The sequence below is a fragment of the Prionailurus viverrinus genome, chromosome C1 (assembly GCF_022837055.1).
Source record: "Prionailurus viverrinus isolate Anna chromosome C1, UM_Priviv_1.0, whole genome shotgun sequence".
NCBI lineage: Eukaryota > Metazoa > Chordata > Mammalia > Carnivora > Felidae > Prionailurus > Prionailurus viverrinus.
This window is the reverse complement of record NC_062568.1, coordinates 145,829,244-145,837,967: the sequence shown is the minus strand read 5'-3', so window position 1 is coordinate 145,837,967 and position 8,724 is coordinate 145,829,244. Positions and strand designations below refer to the sequence as shown.

General features: G+C 36.9%; 1 long non-coding RNA gene across 1 annotated transcript; it reads right to left on the bottom strand.

Annotated features, from left to right (window-relative positions):
* Positions 1-3,349: 3,349 nt before the first annotated feature.
* Positions 3,350-6,458, bottom strand: LOC125173830 (uncharacterized). The gene is made up of 3 exons (XR_007155164.1): positions 5,971-6,458; positions 4,595-4,786; positions 3,350-3,502 (listed from the first exon to the last, which is right to left on the bottom strand). It is a non-coding gene; the product is annotated as an uncharacterized LOC125173830 (long non-coding RNA).
* Positions 6,459-8,724: the final 2,266 nt, after the last annotated feature.

Below are 8,724 nucleotides of genomic sequence, written 5' to 3'. Positions count from 1 at the left end.
ATGTAAAATAATAAGTTAATGTCCAGAACACATCTACTTTAAAAATATTATAAATAATAAAATTTGCATCTACTGCATATGTATAAGATCTAGTCTATATTATTTATGCACCTCCGTTGTAAGATTTAGGTGACTTAATTTAAATATACTGTCTAACTCTCAGTAAATCATTATTGGGAAAAAAAAAGTTGGATTTTAAAAACTTTTTGAAATCATAGTGAAATCTCTTTTGAACAATTCTTTGAAAAAAATCTACATCTAAATACTCCTTATAGTATTTGGTGAGAAAATTATAGCAGCACCTGACTCATCAGCATCACCCTGAAGTATGATGTTTCACATAAGCAAATTTTTCTGACAATTGCAGTTTACCCTCTCCTGTATTTTATGAAAATCAAATGAGGCAAAATATAGAAAAGTGCTTTATAAATGTTAAAATGTATTATAATGAATACTATCTATATATTCAGTATGTTACAAACTTGCTTTTACTTTTTTTTTTTCATTTTTGTTTATTTATTTTGAGAGAGAGAGAGAGCATGAGCAGGGGAGGAGCAGAGAGAGGGAGACAGGAAATCCCAAGCAGGCTCCGTGCCATCATTGCAGAGCCTGATGCAAGGCTCAAATTCACGAACCATGAGATCATGACGGGAGCCAAAATCAAGAATCAGACGCTTAACTGACTGAGCCATCCAGGTGCCTCTACAAATTTGCTTTCAGATAATTGATTTGTAAAAATCTTTCCAAAATATTTATTTTCCTGCCTTCTTAAGCGGCATATATGAAATACAAATTTTCCTGTATTTAAAAAAAAATGTTTATTTCTTTTTGAGAGGTTGGGGGAGGGGTGGGGGCGGTGCAGAGGCTCTGAAGGGGGCTCTGGGCTCTGAGCTGACAGCAGATAGCCCAATGCGGGTTCGAACTCAGAATCATGGTATCATGACCTAAGCTGAAGTCAGATGCTTAACCGACTGAGCCATCCAGGTGCCTCTTGCCCTGTATTTTTTAATGGAGATGAATTAATTATCAACAGTAATTGTAGGATTCTGAAATTTTACAAAGGTACCCTCTGCGATATCTTGCCCTTGATAGAGGCTCCACGTGGTTATATTCTTGTTGGTGCCGTTCTGTTCTTTTAGTTCTTTTAGTTCTTTTATGGGTAAGTGTTCTGTCCTCTAGCTCTGTGAAGCTGTCAGTCCAGTTGGCTTTTTTCATGCCCTCTTTGTTCTCCTCCCTTCTTTTTCTTTCTACTTTACTACTTGGGTCTGCTGTGGTTTAGGAAAACAGATAAACAATCCCCTTAATCGTGTCTGAACAGGAAATAGGTCCAGGTGAGGATCCAGTAGGTGTCTGTAAATCTTGGCAGATGTGTTTCAGTATAAACTTTTTGGAGTTTATATTCAGGCTACCAAATGTAAACTCATTGAACAAGTATTTATTGAGTGGCCAGTGTGTTTCAGGCACATAATTATACAGACACAGCTCTTGTCTTCAGAAAGCTTACAGTCTACTTGGAGAGATGCACATAAACCACATGATTACCCAAATATTTAATTGGACCGGATGGATGCTATGAAGAAGAAATGCAGGATGCTCTGAGCACACTTACAAGAGGGCACCTGAGCTAATCTAGGAAGGCTTCCTTTTATTTATTTATTTATTTTTTCAACGTTTATTTATTTTCGGGACAGAGAGAGACAGAGCATGAACGGGGGAGGGGCAGAGAGAGAGGGAGACACAGAATCAGAAACAGGCTCCAGCCTCTGAGCCATCAGCCCAGAGCCTGACGCGGGGCTCGAACTCACGGACCGCGAGATCGTGACCTGGCTGAAGTCGGACGCTCAACCGACTGCGCCACCCAGGCGCCCCAAGGCTCCTTTTAAACTGAGACCTGGAAGAGGGGTGGAATTAAGGGTGCCAGATAAAGAAAATAGCATATAAGGATATTGTGTAGTGTTCACAGAATCTTTCTTTCTAGAATCTTCTAAGTAGGTGAAATGGTTAATTTTAAAGACCTCTTAATAAACAGGTAGTTTACTACATAATTTCTTTCAAGGAATTTTCAAAATTCCTTTGATGATTGGCTGTAATTCAACTTACTTTCACCTGCTTCTCCTTCTGGACCTTAGAGGTATTCTTCTCTCCATCTCGAGGCATTTGCTATTTAATTGTGGAGTATGGCTCTTCTGTAACCAGCCACTTTTTCTGCCTTACCTTGAGGACAAATTTTTAATTCCAGACTGTACTCGGCTCTCAATCTGACCATAGAACTCCCACTGACAGCAGTGAGAGCTGTGCCTGTATATCTAGGAAAGTACACTGCCCTCTGTGTCACTGTCAGACTCCTCTGGCACAGAGCCTGGAAGCCCGAGTGTATGTGTGAGTCTCTAAGGAAACGTCCCTCTCTGCAGTGCCACACTAGAAATAGTGTGAATGGAAGCAGAGAAACTAGATGAAAAAGAAGGGCATGGCATCAGGACTGGTACCTGTTATCCTGCCAACCACAGCAGTAGAAGGAGGGGTGGAAGAAATTGCAAGCATTTTTTTTTTCCAAGGCTAGATTCTCTATTTCACAAAATTGTCAACTTACAGCCACAGATAGATTTTTAATAATTACCATACTCGCTAACACACGCAAGGCCTGGGCTAGGGTACAAATGGAAGCCTGAACTTGGGACCAACCCTATTCCCTTCCCGCCCCCTGCTCCGTTCTGTAGGGCAGGGGCCTACCCAGCATGTGTCCAGCCTCCATCTCTGGCCTGCCCCCACTCCAGACAGCTACACCCTTAGGAGGACTGACCCAGGGAAGAGGCCCAAATTGGCCCTGGAAGTGGGCTTCAGGCCATTTGGACAGGGAATTTCTGGAAACACTTGTTCTTAACTACTCACTAAACTGTACTGCCTTAAATAATGGGGAAATACATAGTGGTTTGAAATTGAACATACATGGGTTTTAAGGATGAGAGGGCCGTGCAACTTCGAAAACTTGCTTTTTAAGTCAGTGCTTCTCAGGCTTCACGTACGTGAGAATAATCCAGATACCGTGTTAAAATGCAGATCTCGAGTCAGTCCATCTGGGGTGGGGCTCCAGATTCTGCATTTCTTACAAGCTCCCAGGTGATCTGGGTCTAGAGCCCACACTTTGAGTCACAAGGCCTATGCGAATATTAATGGTTTCAGTTGTCTATGGGGGTGTTTGTGTGTGAACATGCTGTTACTTCGGGATGGGAAGTTTTAACAGTGAATGTAAGAAAGAAAAATCACATGATACCGTGAGATTAGAAGACCCAGCTTTTGGATTTACCATTGTTAAGATTCTTGTTTCAGATGTGTCCCAGACAAACAGCCTTCCATACCTATTCCTTCTCTGTATGAATCCGGTATCAGTGATGTCACCAGGTCTTATCCTTGAATTGGGCTCTCAAGTGTTGCTTCAACAGCCTTCTAAAATCTTACGGATTTCTAAGATACATATTAGAGCCAGTGGAAGACTAAACGTCTCCTGGTGCAGAAAAGAAATTTTGATTAGATTTAAACAGCTGTCATCTCTGAAATTTCCCTCTCTAAATCATCTTCTGCTTTCAACAAGCTCTTACATGTTGCTTTCTTGGATGGATGCTGCGATTGGTACACCTCTAACTATTCATGTTAACTGGGACCTGTGACATGGAGCTGATATATATTTTAGAACATCTTCACCAGCTTAAAAAGGCACTTGGCTTAGAGAAATTTACTCTGGTATCTTCTTTGCCACAATAACTCTATTTCCTTGGATTAAACAAAATTCAATTATACGAAGTAGGGCAATGATGTCACAGGTCGCACTGCTGAAAGCAGGCTTGAAACTATCACAGACAGATAGCTTTCGTTTGACTTAGAGGAAATGCGATCTAAAGCACATATGTTTTCAGAAGCAGCTTAATCTCAATCATCAAGGTCCCTGGGCTTATGAGAAATGGCAATTTAAAATGTTGACATTAACGAAGATTACGTAATGGAAAATTGACTAATGTTTTAAGGATAAATCTATTTCTAGATTGTGTTATTCTGCATTTTTAAAATAAAATGTGAAATATTCTGCTGGGTAGTGGACCAAACCTCCCCCTGAGAATTTATAGATTATTAACTGAAATGGCAGTTTTCTTGTTAGTCATGATCAAAGCGATTTGGGAATGTCTAAAAACATGTGAAAGTTGATTACACATTTTATTACTGGCACCACATTGACTGGCCACCCATATGATGGAGCAATTGTGACTGTGGATTAGTTCCAACTAGCCTCAGGGAAAGAGCACACTGAGTTGAGACCTTTAGAAAGCATTTATTTGCTTGCCTCATTTAATCAAGTGACTTTTATAATTTTCCAGCTTTTACCCTTATTTATTTCACATGATGAGAAAGAAAAAATAAATATCTTATTTCTGGCATTTACACAAAAGATATCCACCATTTAAAATGTCATTTCAAGACACAAATACCTATCTTTTTCAAGAAATTTATCTGTTTTGTTGTTCAATGAGACAAAACATGCTTAAACACAAGAATTCTACTTGATCTTAAAGTAACCAATATTTGTCTTCAGAGTCATACTTACCTCTCAAAATCCTATCCATTTTGGAAGACCAGGAAAATCCCTTCTCTTCCAGGAAATCTGTATTCCTCTAGTCAGAATTACTCTCTCACTCTCCTGTACTCTGGCAGCAGAATTATGCACATTTACGAATAAGTCCTTTATATAATCTTTATGGAGTGCAACTAGATACGTTTGGTACTAGAAGGTGAGCTCCTGGGAAACAGAAATAATGATTCATTACTTATTTTTTATTTAATGTATTTAATTCATTTAAATTTAAGTGTAATACATTTGTTTAAGTGTATGTTTGTTGTTATTTTTCCGAAAGAGCATAACCCCAGTGCTTTCTCATAATAAACATATGTTGTACAATGCTCGAATTGAAACTTCCTGATTGTCAATGACCGTAGATGAGTGAATTGTGGATGAATTAATTAAGATCACCAAATCATCATACTGACTTTTTAAGAAATAACCTATGGTAAATGATTATTATAAAGTATTAGAGCCCTGGCAATACGTCAAAATTTAACATTTGAACACAATTTGGATAAAATAAAATCACATTTTAAAATATGTTTTGTGTCTTTAATATGGAAATTTTAAAATTTAACGTTGTTTTATTTTTAAAAATTCAGGGAGCATTTACCTCTCATAAATAAATAAATAAATAAATAAATAAATAAATAAATAAATAAAATCATGTATATATAATGCATAGCTCATAGGATTTCTATTGCTGTTATTTCAAGATACTCCATTTGTATTCAAAATACTATTTGTAGTTTACAAAACAGTGTGCCACTCAAACTAACACATAAATAAACAACACATCCAGTGATCATTTCTGTATACTGTTCACTATTGTAGGAAACTAAATAAGACAGGCCACTAGAGAATCAGAGCCAACATTAATGCTTAACCCCTGGCTCACGTTTTAATTTTTCATTTATTGCAATAAAATATATAGATTTATATATTTTCTTTTCTGCTTTCCTTTTTCTTTTAATGGGTGACCCTGGCAACTTTTCCATTTTCCCTATTTTTAGAAGATTGTTAACAAGTCTACAGGCATCAAGAAAATATACTCTCTGGAGTATTAGAACTCAAGAAATAACATAATGACAATCTACTCCTCCAGTTCAGAGAACCCCTTTACAGTGGCATTAAGAGGCTTTCAGATGAAAAAATACATAAATTAGTCATTTAAATTCAGGCACTGAAGTGAGAAAAACTTGGGTTTACCAACCAGTTCTACCACTTGCTAGTTGAATGACCTTGAGAAAGATATTTCATCTGCTTTAGATTCAGTTCCTTAATAAGGAACAATGGAGATGATAACAAGGCCTACCTACCCTAGGTTGGTTGGAGGATTCTAATCCATGTAAAGCACTTACCACTGTGCCTGGCAGAGAGCCCATCCTGAAACTGACGTTGCATGGTGCCATGGAAAGATCTCTTCCTGAGAGCCAGACCTTGCCATCCATCAGCTAGTCAGGCACGTGAGCTTGTGAGCCTGTTTGTCTCCTCACCAAGTGTTTCTGTTTTTGTTTACTCCAAGCAAAAGGAGTTACCAGATTGTAGCAATTAGAAGAGAAAGTGAGACCCCTCAAAGTCAGAGAAAGAAAATCAAAGCAAAGACTTAGTCACTAAATCTTCCAGAAGGAAAGAGAAAGAGGAGCTAAAGCTTGATGGATTACATTCTGAATTCAGTTTCTTAAAAAGGAATTTTTTTGTGGTAGGGGACAATGGAAAGATACCAAGTTACAATACAAACCCAAGGGCAAGCCTCATGGAAATCAAAGACAGTGACACTACAGGCACATTGTAGAATAAGGGAATGTTTGAAAAGAGAGGGCTCTGTATTTACCATTTTGCTTGATCTACATATCAAAAGCATCCTCCAACTGTATATAGAAGATCCTGGCAGGAAAATGTTTCATATGAAAAATAAAAAATAAAATAAAATAAAAAAGAAAGAAAGAAGAAAGTGCTGGAGGCCATGTCATTTTTTTTTTCCATCGTATTCTCTTTCACAGATTTCGGGCCAGGTGCGAGTAGCTCATGCAAAGGAATACCTTCCCAATCACCACAAAAGCAAAAGAAGATACTGGAAAATACAGCATCCTCCGTACTTAAAATGAGATAACCTAACTGAGAACTAGAAATGATCAGGGAAAATTAAGTGGCTACTGCATGAAAAAGCACACCTTATTTTTTTCCATCTAATAAACTATTATGTAACAAGTAAAAGCCCACTGTGCTTGCTAGGAAAAAAGAAACTTTTGCTCAGCTAACTATAGAAATATTTTTATTTGATAATATATTTTCCTAAGTTCTTTTGAATCAGTAATATGGAAATACTGAAAGTCGAATCTCCAATGAGTTGAAATCAAGTGACTAGCTATTTGAAAACCTATTATTCTACCCATGCATTAGGCCTTATCTGTATAGCAGAACCCTTTACAGCAAAAACAAAAACAAAAACAAAACAAAACTTAGCTAAGAGATGTCAATTTTTTTTTTTACTACAAACCAGTTAATAGGAGTTTAAACTTATTTTCTGGTATGTTGTTGTTTAGCAGCAAAAAAAAAAAAATCTAAAAATTTTTAAGAATTAAAAAAAATAAAATAGTTCGGTTTTAGAAAAAAGAAATGATTTCACTCAAAATGAAAGGCTCAAATTTGTCATAACACTCATTAGTCAAATGTGTGATTTACTTTGATTCAAAATTAATTTCAGGGTTTTCACAGGGAAATTTCATTAATGCTACTTACACAATTATTACACTTACAGAAATGTGTGGAGAATACACTGGCTTTTATGACTCCGATTCTAATCCTGGCACGACTGTGTTCCAGTTGTGATACTAGACAACTGTCTCACCCTTCCTGAGTTCCATAAAAAATAATGATAAAACTCCCTATTGTTTATGTCCCATTGTTACTGGGAGATTTGAATAAACTAACATATGGAAATGACTCATTACAGTTCCTGAAATATTTGAAGAGGAGGAACTGTTAACACCCTTTCTCCATAAGAGCACCACCATTGAGACAACTGTTCAACTTGACCTTCCTCTCCCACATTAGTTGTATCAGTTGTATCAGTCATCAAGTCCTTCATTTCTACCTCCTAAATATCTCTCGATTGTATCTTTTTTATCTTCCCTTCCACTTCCCAAGTAAATCCCCTCATTCATTTCCTTATGCCTTGACTAAAATAACGACCATGTAATTCACTCTTACCTACAGACTCAACCACTGCCAACCCATTCTTTATGCAGAATTCTTTCTAGTAGAATAAATATAATTATATTATTTTCTGCTTGAAACTATGACTTCCTGATGCCCATAAATAGAATTTAATTTCCCTAGAGTGAATTAAAAAAGGCATTTACAATTAGTTAGTTCAACATCATCTTCTATTTATCACATACTCTATGTAATAAGGCCACTACACTATCCTTTTCCGTGGACTTCTATCTTTGCACTCACTGTTCCCCTTACCTGTGATGTATTTCCCACCCTCTGACAGTGGACAACTATTCATCTTTAAGACACAGCTGAAATGTCATCTCCCACATGTCGCCTTCCCAGAGCACACAAGAAGAATTTATCATTCCTGTAGGACTTATTTCCATTATACCACACCATATTTTATTAATTGCTTGTTTACATGTCTGTCTCTACACTAGACTATGAGCTCCACTGCACAGCACAGAGCTAAGAATGTGGTAGATAATATTTGATAAATATTAACTGAATTAATGATTGAGGACAATAATAAAAAAAATTGATGTTACAATAGGTCTGCCCATGAACTAAAGTCCCAAATTTGCAAGTGCCTTTTTATTTTTACTATATATTTGTAGCTTCTGTCCACACAGAAGTGGAATTGAGATCAGTATTTAGGGAAGTCAAAAAAAAAACACCTTTTGAGTCAATTATATTGATGTTACAAGCAAATGTATCTTTAGCCTAAATTGTCTCAAGTTTAAATGTCTCAATTTACTCTGCTTGTTTAGACACAGCATGAACACAGAGGTATTTTTGTTTTTCTTAGAAAAATACAAATTTTAGATAGCCTATTCTCTGCCTTTGCGTGCAGGCACAAAGGGAAGTGGGACGTACGTGCAACAGCAAACTGA